At 39.8% G+C, this 20,447-nt stretch overlaps 1 long non-coding RNA gene across 1 annotated transcript in view; it reads right to left on the reverse strand.

Moving 5' to 3' along the window:
* LOC148148543 (uncharacterized) overlaps positions 1 to 20,447 on the reverse strand; it is a 189,105-nt gene that overhangs the window by 106,625 nt on the left and 62,033 nt on the right. Inside the window, exon 2 of the long non-coding RNA XR_015758757.1 lies at positions 2,091 to 2,194. This is a non-coding gene — a long non-coding RNA (uncharacterized LOC148148543). The remainder of the gene's footprint in view (positions 1 to 2,090; positions 2,195 to 20,447) is intronic.

Here is a 20,447-nt window from a genome sequence, read left to right on the forward strand (position 1 = left end):
TTTCTCCAACAGCCTACCATGTGGAACCTTATCAAAAGGCTTTACTAAAGTCTATGTATACCATGTCAACTGTCCTACCTTCAATTGACATGTTTGATCACCTTCTCAAAAAACTCAATGAGGTTTGTGAGACACGGCTTGCCCTTGACAAAACCATGTTGACTTATCTGAAATCAAATTGTTGCTTGCTAGATGATTATAAATCTCATCTCTTATATTCCTTTCTAAAACCTTTCCTACAACAGAAGTAAGGTTCACTAGTCTATAGTTACCTGGGTTATCTCTATTGCCCTTCTTGAACAAGGGCAAAACAGATGCAATCCTCCAGTCCTCTGGTACTGAACCTGTAGACAATGATGACTCAAATATCAAAGCCAAAGGCTCCGCTATCTCCTCCCTAGTTTCACAGAGATTCCTCGGATAGATCCCATCCAGCCCAGGGGACTTGTCTACTTTCACTCCTTCCAGAATTGATAACACCTATTCGTAACTAACCTCAATCCTTTCTAGTCTAATATCTCGTACCTCATTCTTCTCCTCTACAATACTCTCCTTTTCCTGAGTGAACACCAATGAGAAATGTACATTTAGCACCTCTCCGATCTCCACAGAGTCCACACTCAACTTCCCACTTCTGTCTTTGACTGGCCCTATTCCTACCCTAGTCATCTTCTTATTCCTCACATACCTATAGAAAGCTTTAGGGTTCTCCTTTATTCTATTTGCTAAAGACTGCTCATGTCCTCTCTTTGCTCTTAACTCTTTCTTTAAATCCTTCCTAGCTGATCTTTAACTCTCCAACGCCTCATCTGAACCACCCTGCCTCATAAACACATAAAAGTGTCCTTCTTCTGCTTAACAAGAGATGCAATTTCTGAAGTAAACCATGGTTCCCTTACCTTATCGCTTCCTCTGCCTGACAGGGACATACTTATCGAGGACACACAATATCTGTTCCTTAAACCAGCTCCACATTTCCATTGTCTGCATTCCTGCATTTTGCTACCCCATTCTATGCATCCTAATTCTCACCAAATCGCATTATAATTGCCCTTGTCCCATCGGTAACTCTTGACCTGCGGCATATACCTATCCCTTTCCATCGCTAAACTAAACATAAATGAATTATGGTCACTCTCTCCAAAATGTTCACCTACAACTAAATCAAACACCTGGCCTGGTTCATTACCAAGCACGAGATACAGTGTGGCCTCTCCTCTTGTCGACCCTTCGACATACTGTGTCAGGAAGCCCTCCTGCACACACTGGACAAAAACTGATCATTCCGACGTACTAGAGTTATAGCATTTCCAGTCAATGTTGGGAAAGTTAAAGTCCCCCATAATGACCACCCTGTTCCTTTCACTCCTGTCCAGAATAATTTTGCCAATCCTCTCTTCCACCTCCCTGGAACTCTGCGGAGGCCTATAAAAAAACTCCAAGCAGTGTGACCTCTCCTCTCTTGCTTCCTTGTTGAAATATAACTTGCATATGTTACACAATAGTTATGGTGTTTCCTTCCATTCTTTCTTTTGCTCTTTAAATGCCAGTGTCAGAATCTGAATGGAATGGTGGCGTTTCTCTGTGCTTTTGCTGGTTTTTCTATTTTCTTGTATATTGCTGCCCTGTCATTGCAGGTTGACAGTAGCAGGTTTTTGCCTGTAGATGGCGTTCATGCCAAAAATGGATGATGATTGATTTTATTTTTATGTTGATTTGGAAGAAAAGAAAATGGTGGAATCAATAACATCTGGACAAAGGTAGAATGTTTTAATGCATTGAAACCTTTTTTATTTGGTGTTTTTAAGCTGTATTTCCTTTGAGAATGTTTTGAAGCTGCACTTCCAGAACCACTTTAAACTGCCATCAGCAAACCGATGAGAAATGTTCATTTAGCACCTCTCCGATCTCCACAGAGTCCACACTCAACTTCCCACTTCTGTCTTTGACTGGCCCTATTCCTACCCTAGTCATCCTCTTATTCCTCACATACCTATAGAAAGCTTTCGGGTTCTCCTTTATTCTTTGTTTTTGGAAATTGCATCAGCAACATCACATTTGTTTGAAAGAAAGGAAAGTAAAGTACTCACTGTGCTTCAGTACAAATCGGTAGCCGTCATTTTTGGTTGTAATTAGATTGTTTTGGTCGTAGTCGCAACTACAATTCTGAACTTGAGCAGGTGAACTTGGGTGACTGTTGGGGAAAAAAAAGATATTACACAATCATCAAAGTGCTTTCACCTATTTCTCCTTTAGCATTTACTCATTATCTGTAGCTGTCTTGCCTAACATTTAATGCTCACTTTCCACAACCATGATGTATTTTGTAGTTTCCAATCTATGTTAGCCCAAATAACGTGTACCACAAAGACTCAGCTTCTTGTGAGATAGATCTCAAAGTTTAAGTCCAAAATAACTTATAAGCCTATAATATCATAGACTTACATAGACAGTCTGGATTCCCAGCTTAGTGTTATTACTGTACATTGCACTCATGTACTGCTGATTAATTACACTGATGTCCCTGCACAGGGTGACTAAAAGTGAGTGATCTCATATTAAATGTGTTTTGAATAAATAGGATCCATCATAGCTCCACAGCTTCATGAAGATTTTATGCATGCATATCTGAATTACTGAGCTGTCTTTCTTCATTAAAAGTATTGACTATCCTGCTATGCAATGACATCACTTTCTTTACTGATTTTAGAAACTCCTTCTGTTAAGACCTAATTACACTCCTTACCTGCTAATGGTCCACTGTTTTATCCTGTGTGGTAAACTTATCTATATTTATTCATGGAAAGTTGGCATGGCTAGCAAAGCCATTACTTATTGCTTGCCCCTATTTGCCATCATTTCCTTGAACTGCTGCAGTGAATGTCATGAAGGTACATCCACACTGCTTGCAGAAAGGGCATTCCAGGATTTTCACCCAATGACAATGAAGGAACAATCATGTAGGTTCAAGAGAGTTTCAAGAAAATAAATGGGCCATTTTCATACTGGTAGGCTGTGATGTTTGATGTATCCCAACTATTCACAATCTATATCAATGACACAAAGCTAGAAGGAATGGCAGATGGTAGACAGTTTGCGGAAGTGTGATGTTAGGTACTTTGATAAGAAAAAAAACTTAAATACAGAATATTTCTTAAATGGTGAAAGGCTCAGAAGTGTTGAACAACAAAGGAACTCCATAAGTCATTGAAAGGCAACATGCAGCTACAGAAATCAATCAAGAAGGCAAATGGCATGTTACTCTATTTATTAAAATAGGATTTGAATATTGGAATACAAAATATCTTAGAATCCCTACAGTGCAGATACAGGCCATTTGACCCATAGAGTCTTCAACAATTCCACCATCCCTGCCCCAACCCACAAAGAGCATTGCCCCCCAGACCAGCACCCCCACCCTATCTTTGCATTTCCTATGGCTAATTCACCTAGCCTGCTCATCCCTGGACACTATGGGGCAATTTAGTGTGGCCAATCCACCTAATCTGCACATTCTTGGACTGTGAGAGGAAACCAGAGCACCTGGAGGAAACCCACACAGACACGGGGAGAATGTACAAACGCTACAAAGACAGTGACCCAAGGGTGGAATCAAACCCAGGTAACCTTGTGCTGTGAGACAGCTGTACTAACCATTGTCACAATGTTACTGCAATTATGTATAGTCTTGATAAGACCATTGTTAGAGTGTTGTGAGCAGTCTTCTCCTCACCTAAGGGAAGGCATACTTGCCAGAGACGGAGCACACTGCAGGTTTACAATGTAATTCATAAAATCGAGGAATTGTCCTCTGAAGGGAACTTAAACAAACGAGATCTTGCTTCTTTGGAATTTAGAAGAATGAGAGGTGACCTCATTCAACTTTAAATGGAATTTTTACAAGTCTGGAGAGGGTAGATGCAGTTAGGATGTGTCCCCTGGCTTGCTGGTGTTGGGGAGAGGGGGGTGTTGGTCAGTGTGTGGTGGGTGGAGAACCATGATGTACAAACTCCGAATAAGGAAAAGTCATTTGGGATTGAGGTTAGGACGAAATTCTTCTAACTCAGAGGATGGTGAATTCTTTTGAATTCTGTGCTCCAGAGAGTCATCAAGATTCAATAATTGAGTAGGTATGAGATTGGATTTCTACATATTAAAAGCATCGAGGAATAGAGGGATAGAACAGAAACATGGTATTTATGTAGTTGATGACGAATGACCTAATTGAATGGCTGGGGGTGTGGCTCAATATCCACTCATGCTCCTATTTCTTATGGTCTCAAGGCAGGATGAGATGGAGAAACAAAACAGAGAGGAACTTTAAGATGGTGATGTATCTGCTTCTTATGATCCTTAGTTAATAATGTTTATCACAATCACAGGATAATTTCGAAGAAGGTTTGATGAGTTGGTACAGTGCATCTTGTAGATGATATGTATTCTTATCATTGTTGGCAGAGAAAGTGAATATTAAAGGTTGTGGTGCATGGACTGTTGTCAAGCAGGCTGCTTTCTCCTGGATGGTGTTGAGCTTTGTGTGTTGCTAGAATAATACTTAGGTAGGCAAATGCGGCATATTCCACCTTGCTTCTGACTTGTGCTTTGTAGATGGTTAGATTTTGGGAGTCAGAAAGTCAATCAACTGGTACACGATAACTAGCCTCTGGCCTCTTTTTATAACCGCGGTATTTATGTGGCTGGTGTGTGATTAAGCTTCTGCTTAATGATACTCCTTCCCACCCTGCAGGATGTTGGTAGTCGGGGATTGAGTAATATTGATTCACTTGTATTATGCTCTAGAGGCCCTAAGTGTTATTGGTAACGTTCAGGTGATGATACCTTTTAGCAAGACCCGATCTAGTTCATTTTGAAAAAGAGAGTGACTTCTCTTTTTAACACTCCGATGAAATTGTAATTACAATTTCAACACATTTGCTCAAACTGCAGATGACACTTTCTTAATTGTGTTCCCAACTTAGCTGATTTCCAGTGTTATATGATACCTGATATTGTTTCAATAACCCTTCTTATTTGAAAAAAACTTAGCTTCACATCTTTTCTACCAACTGTATTCCAACACTCCAGTCTGGGATTAATAATTCTTCTACGATAATTTCATTATTTTAAATTTTTTTTTAGTAATGCTGCTTGAAACATGTTACTCTATCATAAGAATTCTCAACATTCTGGAGAATAATACATGCTTTTCTCTCGACAAATCTCCCAGGACAGACTAAAAATGAAAGTTCTTCCCCTAACCCTTCTGGGAGTTTTGCGAAGAACTCTGGGTAAAACTAGGTAACTTCCTCTCTCTGAAAAATGTGTTGCTAGAAAAGCGCAGCAGGTCAGGCAGCATTAAAGGAGCAGGAGAATCGACGTTTCGGGCATAAGCCCTTCTTCAGGAATGAGGAGGGTGTGCCAAGCAGGTTAAGATAAAAGGGAGGGAGGAGGGACTTGAGGAAGGGGCGTTGGGAATGCGATAGGTGGAAGGAGGTTAAGGTGAGGGTGATAGGCCGGGGAGGGGTTGGGGGCGGAGAGGTCGGGAAGAAGATCACAGGTCAAGAAAGCGGTGCTGAATCCGAGGGTTGGGACTGAGATAAGGTGGGGGGAGGGGAAATGAGGAAGGTGGAGAAATCTGCATTCATCCCTTGTGGTTGGAGGGTTCCTAAGTGGAAGATGAGGCGCTCTTCCTCCAGGCATCGTGTTGCCATGGTCTGACAATGGAGGAGGCCAAGGACCTGCATATCCTTGGCGGAGTGGGAGGGGGAGTTAAAGTGTTCAGTCACGGGGCGGTTGGGTTGGTTGGTGCGGGTGTCCGAGAGGTGTTCTCTGAAACGTTCCGCAAGTAGGCAGCCTGTCTCCCCAATGTATAGGAGGCCACATCAGGTGCAGCGGATGCAGTAGATGATGTGTGTGGAGGTGCAGGTGAATTTGTGATGGATATGAAAGGATCACTTGGGGCCTTGGAGGGAAGTAAGGGGGGAGGTGTGGGCGCAAGTTTTGCATTTCTTGCAGTTGCAGGGGAAGGTGCAGGGAGTGGATGTTGGGTTGATGGGGGGTGTGGACCTGATGAGGGAGTCGCGGAGGGAGTGGTCTTACTGGAACGCTGATAGTGGCAGGGAGGGAATTATATCCCTGGTGGTGGGGTCTGTTTGGAGGTGGCGGAAATGACATAGGATGATAAAATGTATCTGGAGGTTGGTGGGGTGGTAGGTGAGGACCAGTGGCGATTGGAGGGGTGGGGTTCAAGGGCGGAGGAGCGGGAAGTGGAGGAGATGCAGTGGATAGCATCGTCAACCACGTCTGAGGGGAAATTGCGGTCTTTGAAGAAGGAGGCCATCTGGGTTGTTCGGTATTGGAATTGGTCCTCCTGGGAGCAGATGCAGCGGAGGCAAAGGAATTGGGAATATGGGATGGATTTTTACAGGGGGCAGGGTGGGAGGAGGTGTAATCTAGGTAGCTGTGGGAGTCAGTCGGTTTATAATAACCGTCCGTGTTGAGTCAGTCTTCCGAGATAAAAATGGAGAGGTCTAGGAAGGGGAGGGAGGAGTCTGAGATGGTCCAGGTAAATTTAAGGTCAGGGTGGAAGGTTAGTAAAGTGGATGAGCCATTCAACCTCCTCGTGGGAGCACATGGTAGCGCCGATACAGTCGCCGATACAGTCATCGGAATTGGGAGAAACTGTTCTGCTGGTTGGAGTCATATTTAGTTCAAAAGTAAGTTGTTGGAGATCGATCATTTCATCTAAGAACGTTACTGCAGAAGTTTCTCAGGGTTGTGTCCTTGTGTTGAATCACTGACCTTCTCCCCCTTGGTGCTCAATGGTGAATTTCCAACTGTCAACCTCACGGGAGTTACCATTGACTATAAACTGAATGGAACAAACCACATAGTTACTGTGGCTACAAGGTAGGTCAAACATTAGGAAACCTGCAGCGAATAACTCACCTGTTTATCGAGTCCCTGTCTAAGGCACAAGTTAGGAGCATGATAGAATACCCCGCACTTGCCTGGATTGTTCTAACTCCAACAATACCCAAGAAGCTCAATACAATGCAGGACAAAATTGCCTGCTTGATTGGTACTGTAAACACTGATATTCAAATCCTTCGCCATAACTCACAGTGAGAGCAATGTGAGCCACCTACAAGATGCACTGCAATAACTCACCACAACCTCTTAGACACTTTTCAAATTCGTATCTACCACCTAGAAGGACAAAGGCAGCAAATACATGTAAGGGTTATCACTTCAAATGCCATCTTCTGTACCATATATCCTATATAATCCTAAGCAATCAAGAGTAGGGAATGTGACATAATTGGACCACGATGTCCAGACATAATTCCTTCTGTGTTTTAAAGCTATATATTCAAAAGGTAAAGTTTCCATTTTGACAGCTAGGGAGCATCTAGGCATAAATGATACCCTAAATTGTACAGTTTTGAAGAGATTGTTTTTTCCTTGCATTCCATGGAACTATTTTGCATATCAATGAATTTTTCATGAATCAGGAAAAATCAGACAAGAAAGTGTTCAATGAATCTAGCAATGGCATCTTGATTTCTTTTTGAAAAATATGCAGGGAAGCTTTTAAAATATTTATTAAAAATTATCCTGAAAAGTCTGCCAGCCATCATTTCCCAACTCATGACACACATTCATGCTCGGCAAAACTCTGCATCAGGTGCACAAATTCATAAAATTATTCATGGTCAGGATACATTTTATCCGGTCCATTTCCTGTATATTCAAACAGTGCATGGTCACAATGTTACATATGTATTACACTTGCAGGTGATGTTGCAAGCATAATGTTAATCTTTGTTCTGTTATGAGATAAGATCAAAGACATGCAAAACAAAATAAAGAGAAGGAACTCTTAAAAATCTGCAGGAAAGAAGAGCAGAACACATAATGGTGAAATTTGAATTCAATAAAAATCTGGAATTAATAGTTTAATGATGCTGCATTTTTGATTGGTGGACAAACCCATCTAGTTCCCCAATGTCCTTTAGGGAAGCAAACAGCTGTCCTTACCTCTTCTGGTCTCCATGTGACTCCAGGCCCACAGCAATGTGATCGGCTCTTAACTGCCCTCTGGGCATTTAGGGGTGGGCAATAAATGTCAACTTAGTTACCAATGTCCACATGCCGTGAATGAATAAAACAAAACTTTGCTGGACAGCCTCCACTGCCAATACATCTTTCCAGAGTTGAACGGAGGCAAACTTGTTCACACTGGGAATGGTGGCATAGAAAAACTCTCCAGAAAACTCAATGCACTGAGTAGGCAAAAAAACCAGGAAGATTCAGCTCTAAGGGTCTGCAGAAGGTTGTGATTGGGGAAAAAAAAATAGATGGAACATATAGTTGGAAAATGTGAGGTTATGCATCTGGTCAGGAAGTGGTCTAATGATTGCCTTGTCTAGTTTTAGAAAAACTCCCCTATTTTTATACTCATTCCATTTGAAATAAGGGCCCTCAAGCCATTTTCCTTTACTATTATCTGAACTTGGATGCTGGCTTTTTGTGATTAATGCTTCAGAACACCCAAATTCCCTCTGTGCTGCAGTTTTCTGCAGTCTTCCTTCATTTAAATAATAGTAAGCCATTTAAATTTCCTGACCAGATGCATAACCTCACATTTTCCAACTATATGTTCCATTTGATTTTTTTCCCCCAATCACAACCTTCTGCAGACCCTTAGAGCTGAATCTTCCTGTTTTCTTTGCCTACTCAGTACATTGAGTTTTCTGGAGAGTTTTTCTTTGCCACCATTCCCAGTGAGATTTCTCAGTATCTCTAAATAAACTCACCTCATAAACTAGCTATATGACCTGTGTGGAATCCTTCTCATGTCCCATCTTGACATGTACCATTGCCAGAACAACACTTGGCAGATGTCCTTAAAAAGAAATAGGATTTGGTATACCTGTGCCATTTTTGAAAGGCTATTGTGCACATAGACTAATGTTGGCAATCTAATGTTGCCCTTCACTGTCAATGCAATTAAGCAAATTCAACACAAGTATACACAAAGCATTCTTCAAATGGAGAACCACACCTGATGAGGCATGAAAATTAGTTAAATACAGAAACTAATGTCATGCTGCACTCAACAATTTTTCCAAAAGCAGAACAGCTACTTAAGCCAGAATTAATAGCCAGAAATAGATGTGAGTGAAAAATCAAGGTGAAATGGAAGAAAGTCAAATTTCAATTTGACAAGACTGCCAAGCCATTATCAGAGTTCAGCTTTGGCAAGTCAACACTCTCAACAAGAGTCAGCCCAAGTGCAACTTGCAAACTGCTTAGAGCACTTGCTACCTTGATCATACTTGTGAGAAGTGAACAGCCAGATAAACCAACACAAATACAGGCACATATGGACAACTGGTGAAGCTGCTTTTTCACTGCAGGCAGCTGATCAAGAAGATGTGAACTTATTATTTGCATAGATGTCAGAACAACTGTGTCTCCTAGGTCCACAGCATGCCAACAACAGAAATAGAACCACACCAGGAAACATAGCAACAACACGTGGCACAGGAATGACTAAGCCCAGAAAAGGAGCATCATCGAGATGAACAGCAAGAGACCACATTTACACATACTACCAAGAGACTGATTTAAAGATTATGAGTGAACGGCTTGTTAAGAGACAGATGAGAATGATGGACTATCAATGACTGGGAACATTTTAGTGCACAGTGGATAACTTGGAACAAAATGCTGGAATTCCCTCCCGAAGAACATTGTGGGCTCACTAATTGTACTTGATTGCAACCATTCAAGAAGGCAGCTCACCAACACCTTTTCAAGGGCAACTAGGGATAAGAAATAAATGCAGACCAAACAGTAATGCACATGCCTACAAGTGAATTAAAAAATGATAATGCATCCATTTCATGTTGGTTTCTTTCTATGAAAGAATATTGTTTGGGATATAAATGAACATTGCACTGATCTACCTCCTGGTTCGTCATAGCAATGTGACCTCAACCACGTGATACTCACTGTAGGCATCTGTCTTCAAACCAGCTCAATAAAAATATTATATTATCCAGACTGTTGTCCTGTGATATCACTCCTTCCTCCAATCTCCCCCGTCCTTCCTATTACCTCAATTTCAACATCTTCCTCTCCCTCTGTCTATGCTCAATTTATTTCACCTTCATTCCCATTTTATTGCTTTTACTTTCTACTCCCATCTGGAGCCAATTATCTCCCACCTTCTCTTCATAGTTGACCTGAAGGTTGGCCTTGGTCATGACTCCCCATATTCAATGCCATAAGAAACTGACCAGCGTAATTAAAATTATGGAAATACATTCAATTACATTAAATTTAAATTATAAGTCAATTAAAGCTGTGGAATATATCCTATTCTAAAATAAAAATCCATTCATTGATATTACAACTCATTGACATAAATTTCCTGTATGTGGACAGTAGAATCTGTCACCAGGGCAAATTAACTAGAGTCATTATAAATTGCAGTTACTTTTCTCCTCTGGCAGTAATGGATGATTTACATAATTTAATCATCTACAAGTGGTATGGAGCCATTGCCTCTAATCTCTGATACTACTGGTGTATGAAACAACATTTAAAAGGATGTAAAGTTCTGATTAGAATCTTTAAAATATCAAGAGTTTCAGAAATCTGTTTTCCTATTCCCTCAATTATCATAGCAACTCCAGCCAATTCCAGGGGAGAACACAATGGAAATTCAACAATTTTTCAGAAAGTAAGTGACGAGAACTCTTTTGCTTAGCCTTCCTTAGTGTGATGTTAATGGAAATTTAAAAAATCAAAAGTTCAGACTCTGGTACCTCATGACCTTAACTAAGATACACAAATTTTAGGATAAAACAAATTCAGAAAATGATATTGCTCTCTTAATTCGACTTTGCACAATTTTCCCTCTAATTATCCTTAAATCTTAGTAATTTCTGAAGTTCCAAATAACACCTGCTGTGGGAGGTACTTCAATATGGAGCTGCGATGGCACTCCTTTTCCTTTTGACATGTGTTCCAGGTTATGAATGAATTGTTTTGCCGTGTGCAGAAATGTGCTTTTCAAGTGTAATTCCAATCTGATTGTTATCTGATGAGAACAAAATGTGTGAGGTATATAGTGGCTTCTGTATTAAATGGTTTTATGTGCCTGTTAAAAGAAAATTGGTCATTTTAATCAAATGTCTCGTGACAACATTGTAAGGCCAATGACATCTAGAATAACGACAAATGCAATTTTGTTGCTCATTCACAATAAACGCACAATATACTCAAAGTTCTCTAATTTTTACTTTATCTTCCAATTTCATGAGTTCAACATAATCAAATGTTCAGACTCTCAGAGGTGTTTCCATTTGTTGTGTATCTAACAAAGCATCCAGCCACTGATGTAGCAGCTAAAAAATGTATAATTGTATACTTGGTGCTTGAGTATCTGCAGCTAATTATACGGTGATTTGCCGTATGGTGCTATGGATGGACTCACCATGAAGCAGCCATGAGGCTGAGAATGTCATGGATAGCACATTTAGTGAGCTAGTCACACCACCAGTAAGGGCGACACTGATAGAGAAGAGTCAGGTGACCATCAGAAAGATGAGTAAACCTAGACAGAGTGCAGGAGACCCTGTGGCTGAACCTCTCTCAAACAGGTATATCTTTTCAGGGGGGATGGCCTCTCAGGGAAAAGCAGCAGCAATAGATTAGTGGTACCACGACTGGCACTGTTATACAGCAGAGATGGTCAAAGTGTAGGCAACTGGTTGTGATAGGGGACTCAACAGATACACATTTCTGTGGCGGCAAATGAAACTCCAGGATTGTGTGTTGCGTCCCTGGAGTCAGGATCAAGGTGATTATTCTGAACAACTGGACTACTGGAGAAGGATGAGCAGCGAGAAATAGTGGTCCATGTCGGTACCAATGCTATAGGCAGAAAGGGATTTCAGTGAGTTAGGTAGGGACCTCTAGGGTTGTATTCTCAGGATTACCCATTGTGCCATGGGCCTGTGAGGCCAGGATGAGGAAGACTGTGTAATTAAATCCATGGCTAAAGTGCCAATCTAGGAGGGATGGCTTCAGGTATGTGGATTATCAGGATGTCTTCCAGGACAGGTAGTATCTTTACAAGGAGGAATAGTTGCCCCTAAACTAAAGTGGCTCCAATATCCTGGCAGGAAGGTTTACTAGTGCCACTTGGGAGGGTTCAAACCAGTGTGGCGTGGGGACAGGAACAAGAAATGTAGGTCAGCAAGTAGAATAACCAAATTGGGAGTCCGAGAGTAAGGCCAGTAAGACTAGGAGTAAGAACAGACTGGGAGAGATTATTGAACGCGGTGGGACTCGTGATCTCAGGTGTATTTGTTTTAATGGGAGGAGAATGAACGGTAAGTCAAATGAATTTAGAGCTTGGATTAGCTATGGGGATTAGCTATGGTGTTGCAGCCATTATAGAGGCTTGGTTGAGACAGGTGCAAAACTGGCAACTTAATATTCCAGGAATTACATGTTTCAGTTGAGATAAAGAGAGATGTAAAGAGGTGGAGGAGTGGCATAACTGCTAAGGGAGAATATCACAGTTGTATTGAGGGAGGACATCTTGGAGGGCTCATCCAGCGAGGTCATAAGGGTACAACTCAGGAATAGAAAGGGTCAATCATATTGATGGGATTATAGTGCAGGCCTCCCAACAGTAGCAGATAACAAAGGAACAGATATGTGGACAGATAATGGAACAATGTGAAAATGACCGAATTGTTCTCGCAGATAATTTTAACTTGCACAATATTTATTGGGACTTGCTTAGTGCCAGGAGCTTGAATGGAAGTAAATTTGTTAGATATGTCCAAGATCTTTCTCTTGAAATAATACATGTATAGTCCAATGAGGGAAGTGGCCATAATAGACTTGGTATTGAGGAATAAGCCTAGTGGGGTGACAGGAATTTCAATGGGGAGCATTTCGGGAACAGTGACCATAATTCTGTAGGTTTTAAGTTAATTATGGATAAGGATAAGAATAGTTCTTGGGTGAAAGTATTAAACCAGGGCAAGGCTAACTACCACAGTATTAGGCAGGGGAGTGGAGGCTGGGGTAGCTATTTGAGTATAAATCCACATCTGGCATGTGGGAATCTTTTAAAGGCCAGTTGATTAGAGTTCAGGATGAGCATATTCCTGTGAAAATGAAGGATAAGAATGGCAAAATATGGGAATCTTGGATGACGAGAGAAATTGAGAGCTCAGTCAAAATAAAAAAGGATGCATACCTAAGGGTTAGGAAACTGAGGACAGGTACAGTCCTCAATGAATACAAAGTTAGCAGGAAAGATTTCAAACATGAATTAGGGGGGCTAAAAGGAACTATGAAATGTCTTTGGCAAATAAGATTATGTAAAATCCCAAGGTGTTTTATACATATATAAGGAGCAAGAGGATAGCTAGGGAAAAGGGGAGGTCTACTCACGAACAAAGGAGAACATTTATCCATAGTGCCAGATAAAGTGGGTGAGGTCCTTAACAAGTAAGTTTTATCATTGATATTTACAAAAAGAGGACACGGTCGATAGTGAATCTCAGGAGGGTTATGTTGATATTCTGGGTCATGTCAATATAAAATAGAAAGAGGTATTGAGTACTTTAAAAAAGCATTAAGATAGAAAGGTCCCTGGACTTGATGGGATCTATCCCAAAATGCTGAGGGAGGCAAATGAGGAAATATCTGGGGCCTTGAATGAAAATTTGTCGTCCTCTTTAGTCACTGGATAGGTTCCAGAGAACTGGAGGGTGTCAAAACCCGTTCCTTTGTTTAAGAAGGGCAACAGGAATAATCTGGGAAATTACAGGTCAGTGAACTTTACGTCAGTGGCAGGGAAAGTATTTGAAAAAATCATTGGGATAGAATTTAGTCACATCTGGAAAAATATAGAATTGTTAGCAATAGGCATCATGGCTTTGAACAAAAAAGGTCACGTCTCATAAACTTGCTTGAGTTTTTTGATGAAGTAAGAAATTGGATTAATCAGGGCAGGGTGATAGATGTCATATGCATGGACTTTAGCAATGCCTTTGACAAGGTATGTATAGTAGACCATTACAAAAGGTGAAGTCACAGGAAATCCGTGGTGTGTTGTTAAGATGGATACAGAACTGGCTTTGTCATAGAAGATAGAGACTATGGTGGTAGGGTGTTTTTTTCTGACTGGAGATCTGTGACCAGTGGTGTTCCACAGGGATCAGTACAGGGACCCTTGTTGTTTGTAAAATTGTAAGTTACATTCTGATTAGTAAATTTGCACAAGACACAAACCTTGGGGAGGCATACATAGCGAGTAGGATTGCCAAAGGATACAGCAGGATATAGATGAGCTGGAGACTTGGGGGAGAAATGGCAGATAGAGTTTAATCTGTGCAAATGCAAGCTGATGCTTTTTGGAAGATCCAATGCAGGAGGAAAGTATACAGTAAAAGACAGAACCCTTAGAAGCATTTACATTCAGAGTGATCTTAGTGTACAGACCATAGTTCCCTGAAAGTGGCAACCTAAGTGGATAAGGTGGTCAAGACGGCATATGGCTTGTCTTCATCAGTCAGGACATCAAGTTTAAAAATTGGTAAGTCATGTTGCAGCCGTATAGAATTTTAGTTAGACCACATTCTGATTATTCTGTACAGTTCTGGTCGTCAGACTACAAGGTTATGGAGGCTTTGGAAAGGGTACAGAAATATTTTTCCAGGACCAGTTCAATTTCATCTGTGACCATCTGTGTAGAGTTTGCACATTCTCTCAGTGTTTGTGTGCATTTCCTCTGGGTGCTCCAGTTTCTCCCCACAGTCCAAAGATGTTGGAGGTGGGATTGGTCATACAAAAATTACCCGTTGTGTCCAGGATGTGGAGGATAGGTGGATTAGCCATGAGAAATGTAGGGTTACGTGGATAGGGTAGGTCTGGGTGACATGCTCTTTGGAGTATCAGTGTGGACTTGATGGGCTGAATAACCTGCTTCCACACGGTAGGGATCCTATAATTCTATGGTGCAGAACTTTGCGACACAAAGACAGATTGTGAATTTGGATCAGAATGCCTGAATTCCTCACATTCAAAATTCCCTTTGTGAATTACTAAAACATAAAATCTAAAAGAGTTTGACATCAAAGTATACACTTTCTGGAAACTATACATTTGAAAGATCCAGAGTTTGCAGCAGTAATTATTGTGAAACTGGAGTTGTTAGCCATGATTACTCCTCTGAAAGCAACAGCAACATCTGGAACCCACATATGCAGAACACATGAAATTCATAAGTTGTTTTAAGTGATTCTACTTTTTTACGATGTACTGCTGAAACAATCAATTCAAATCATTGAACTGATGAGAACCTATCTTTTTTAAGCCATTTTTTAAACTGTTATTCTTGTTGAAAAAATCCTTGAAAGGTACACGTTATTGAATGAGGTGTAGTTGGGATTGTGACAACATGCATAGTTCATCATAACTACTCAGAAACGGCTCTCACCCTGAAGAGTTATATTTTATATGTATAGAATGTCAAATTTCTCCCTTATAATAAGAAATATTATTTAAATGATATTTGCGTTTCTAACTTAAACCAATCTGTATATCCCAATAATTTCTCTCCAATTGGAAATTGCTATTAAAACAAGAATAATTGGTGCATTTTACACTCTGGTTTGCAAACCATAACAATAGTTCAATTTTGTTTTGTATATCACTGATGATTGCTGGATGCCTGGAGATCCCTTGATTCAACTGGCACCAGATTCAAACTAACATCAGTAAAGGGGAAATCCATGCTTCAGAGATTATCAGAGCTTTGTAGACATATTTTTTTCAAAAGCTCATGCTTCACAACTGATAACAAAATTTAGGCCTTAGTCTTTGTTCATTAAACAGCTCTGTATTTGGCTAAATATAGTCTTTTGATTTCAACGCAAGCTTGTTTAGTTTACTGTGATTTATTTTGTTTCAGATCGTTTGGCTCTGATTCTAACTGAAATGGTTTGGGAAATGTAATTGCTCCATTTTCTGCATCCAATGTGTGTTTACACTTACTAGCAACATTTGTTTAGTTGGATTCCACCAGCACACAATTCACACTTCTGTTTGAATGTATTTCCACTTTCAATCTTAAAGATCACAAGCAAATTCATTTTTCCAATTGCCACCTTCATGTCCTTTGTTATCCTAATTCTAAGATCAGGGAATAGATTTCTTGACATCCTTCCAACATCACCCTCCATTAACTCTAGTTGCTGTCTTGAGCTTATGCTGTAAAATACACTTATCTCCTTTTATTCTTTCCTAACCTTTTGGTAACGCCTTCTCCAGTTTGTTTGACTTTAGATGGTCTCCTGGGGTGGAGAAGTAAATGTGTCACATTAATGTTTGAAGGAGAGCCAAATCCTGCTTCAGAATTTCTCCATCTGTTTGGAAATAGACTTTTTGTATCATCCACTGTTTTGATTGTGCTTGTGCACTCACTGGAACCTAAGAAAAATAAGAGGTGACAAGTGGCTGTTCAACCATCAAAGCTCATCGTTTTTCTGACTTACTGGTCCTAATGTAATGCCTAGCTTCATCGAAACATTTACCTTTAATTTCCCATCTGGCACATTGTTTTAAACATGTATTATACACTTCTTAATTCCTTCCAACATCTGTTTAATATATAACCTTTTGTATTCAATATTTTATTTTAGCACAATATGCCTGATTTTCCTTAAAGTGACACTTTTAGTTTTTCTGTACTGCTTGATAGCTTCTAGAATTTGATGATCTCCTTGAACTGTTAGATGATAACCCATAGGCAATAAACTATGAACCTTCTCCCATTTCCATACCCCAACCCTCACACATTAAACCTTGTCATCACGTGGGCTGCTACCACAAATATCCTATTGTCATATACTAATGGTCCCTATGAGCAACTATTGAAGCTCCTTGGATGCTGCCTGAACTGCTGTGCTCTTCCAGCACCACTAATCCAGAATCTGGTTTCCAGCATCTGCAGTCATTGTTTTTACCTTATTGATTCTCCCAGACTGACCTTTACCCATTCCTTTGCTTTTCTCTCTCTCTGGGCTCCATCTCCACCTATTGTTTACTCCTCCCATCCCCACCCAAACTTCAGTATATATACTAACCTTTCCCTAGCTACAATCAGTTCCAAAGAAGGGTCACTGGACTGGAAACATTAACTCTGCTTTCTCTCCACAGATACTGCCAGACCTGCTAAGCTCTTCGAAGCTCATCCGAAATTCATTGTTTTTGGTTAGACGTTGTAACTTGTTGCAGAAATGAGTGCAAACTAGAAATCTGACTCATTTGCATAAGTATTTGCAAACATATTACCTAGTGTTTGATCTATGCTGTACAAAATGACCATTTGAGTTAGACACTTCAGTTAAAATGAACTAGTTTCTCATATTGCTTAATTTTATTGAAATTGATTGGCATTCTTATTAAAAGTTTGAGTTAATGAATTAACTCAAGCAAAACAGATGTGCATTATGTTATGTTTTGTGTTATATGTCTGTTTTGGATTTATGATCTACCTGTCCAACAGATTGGTAAGCAATTTAATGTCATCAGATAGTATAATACTATATATATTTGCAAATATTTAGATATTACTTTCTTTACACTTTGGTAATGCCAACCCCATAGTCAAAATTATTCTTCTCATTGCTAAACATTGTGAGACCTGGTACAACAATAGTATGGCAGTATGCCAACCAAACAAAACGGCCTTAAACTTTTCAAGAACATTTTTGCAGTTTACATCATCCAAAGCTAGTCGTAATCATCAGGGTATGACTTATAGCAATTCAAGTAACTCAATGATATATATGAGAATATGTAAAGAACACAGCATTATGTTAAAATCTGAATGGTTTTGATGATGAACTGATGCTGGTATTATCATTACAATACACTTAATCACATTTGCATTGCTAAGATAAACAGTTAATTATTCATTCCTATTGATTGTGATTAATTGCTTTGTGGCAACACCTTTTACAATTCTTTGTAGAAATTTGTCAATGAAATGTGAGAATAACAATTGAAACAAAACTTCACACAGCCATTTTTAAAGCTTTATTGACTTCTGCAAAATAAATTAATTCTGAACTATGTTGAAACAAAAGTCTTAATTATGTTAAAATATTCAAATTATATGGAAGTAGAAAATGTAAATCTATTTTACATTATCAAGTAAGCTGTAGTTTAATAATACAACAATTTTTAAAATTGTAAACTTATCAGAGAAGGGTAATTGAGATTGAAAGGGTGGATGAAAATATGGTTAAAAATTGTTCCAACAATACAATATAAAGTGAATATGCATATTAATTTGACATCCTCATGTTTCAGCTATGCAAATGTCCTCAATGTTACAGCCATGCTAAATCTTACAATTAAGTATACAGTCATAGCCAGTACCTTTAGTTTAGGGAGCAGTACTTTCTCTTCACTGAGAAACCTAGTTGAAGGGCTAAAGATCATAATGTAAGACAGCACCAAGGTTGAAAACATGAAATCAGAAATGAATGGATTTATATACGGCTTTATCACATCTCTGAAAAACATTTCAAAGTACATAGCATCCTATGAAACATGGTGTCTATTATTCTTTAGATGTATAGGCTAGCATTTTGCAAACCACTGTTTCCCCCAAATAGCAATAATGTAAAGGAACAGTTGATCCAGATAGGATAAATCAACAAACAGCTTTAGAAGATTCCTGCCTTATTTTTGAAAACTGCATTTAAAAGCCTGTACTTGATAAAATAGAGGGACAACTATTGAAACCTTTACAAAAGGCAAAATACAGCTAATGCTCAAAATCTGAAATACAATCAGAAACATTTCAACAGATCTTGCAACAGTATCCATGAAGAAAGGGACAGAGTTAATGAACTGTGGTAAACCTGATCTAACTGAGTCATAAAGACAGAACCACAAGAAGATATTAAAGGATCTTTTACTTGTATCTCAGTTCCTGGAGTAATCACATACTGATTAGCCAATTAATACTACTAGGTGAGGTTGTATCCAGAATAGGACTTGAGAGACCTTTGCTCTCACCTAACATGGAAGAAACTGCTACCCGCATGTTTAAAGACCAGAACCTGAAATCTGAGCCAACTGTAGCCAGCAGGATGCTTGCATTATGGTATATACTCCCTAAAGCCAGAGCCCAGTCCTGTTCTGCCACAGATAACCTGCTTCACCTGAGACCGCTCCTCTTTAGCCTAAGCCCATTCCTCTTCAGCTTGAGCCAGACTCCTTCAGCATGCAAGATGCCCTTTATGCCTGCTGTAAAGATTACTAATTTAAATTTTAATTCTTCAGTAAGGGCATGACTTATATACTTAGTGGTAAGGTCCTGGGGAGTGTTGCCAAACGAAGAAACCTTAGAGTGCAGGTTCATAGTTCTTTGAAAGTGGAGTCACAGGAAGACAGAAGAGTGAAGGCAGCATTTGGTATGCTTGTCTTTATTGGTCAGTGCATTGCGTATAGGTGTTGGGAGATCATGTTGCAGATGAACAGGACATCGGTTAGGCCACTTTTGGAATACCACATTCAATTCTGGTCTCCCTGCTATAGGAAAGATGTTAGGAAACTTGAAAGGGTGCCGAATACATTTGCAAGGATTTGCGAGAGTTGGAGGGTTTGAGCTATAGGAGAGTCTGAATAGACTGTAGCTATTTTCCTCAGAATGCCAGAGGCTGAAGGGTGACCTTATTGAAGTTTATAAAATCATGAGGGGGATGGATAGGGTGAACAGCCAAGATCTTTTCCCCAAGCTGAGGGAGTCCAAAACTAGAGGGCATAGGTGTAAGGGGAGAAGGGAAAGGTATAAAAGGGTCCAAAAGGGTAACTTTTTCATGCAGAGGGTGGTGTGTGTATGGAATGAGCTGCCAGAGGTGGTGGTGGAGGCTGGTACAATTATAACATTTAAAAGGCATCTGGATAGGTCCATGAATAGGAAGGATTTAAGAGGTATATGGCCCAAATGCTGGCAAATGAGACTAGGTTAATTTATGATATCTGGTTGGCATGGATGAGTCGGACGTAAGGGTTTGTTTCTGTGCTGTACATCTCTATAACTGTGACTCTATGGTTAGGATGGATGAGTTGGACTAAAGGGTCTGTTTCCGTGCTGTACAACTCAATGATTCTGTATAAGATTCTGAGGGGCTTCATGGGGTAGTAGGTGAAAAGATCATTCCCTTTGTTGAGGAATCTAGAGTCCAGGACATTTCTTTTCACAACAAAGGGTCTGTCACGTAAGACAGAGGTTAATAGAAATGTTTTCTCCCAAGGGATTATTCATCATTGGAATTCTCTTCCCATATGAGGGGTTGAGCTGAGGTCATTGAATATATTCAAGATTGATT

Source organism: Chiloscyllium plagiosum, unplaced genomic scaffold, assembly GCF_037043375.1.
Source record: "Chiloscyllium plagiosum isolate Xiang-an unplaced genomic scaffold, Cpla_swu_hap1 HiC_scaffold_12, whole genome shotgun sequence".
Taxonomy (NCBI): Eukaryota; Metazoa; Chordata; class Chondrichthyes; order Orectolobiformes; family Hemiscylliidae; genus Chiloscyllium; species Chiloscyllium plagiosum.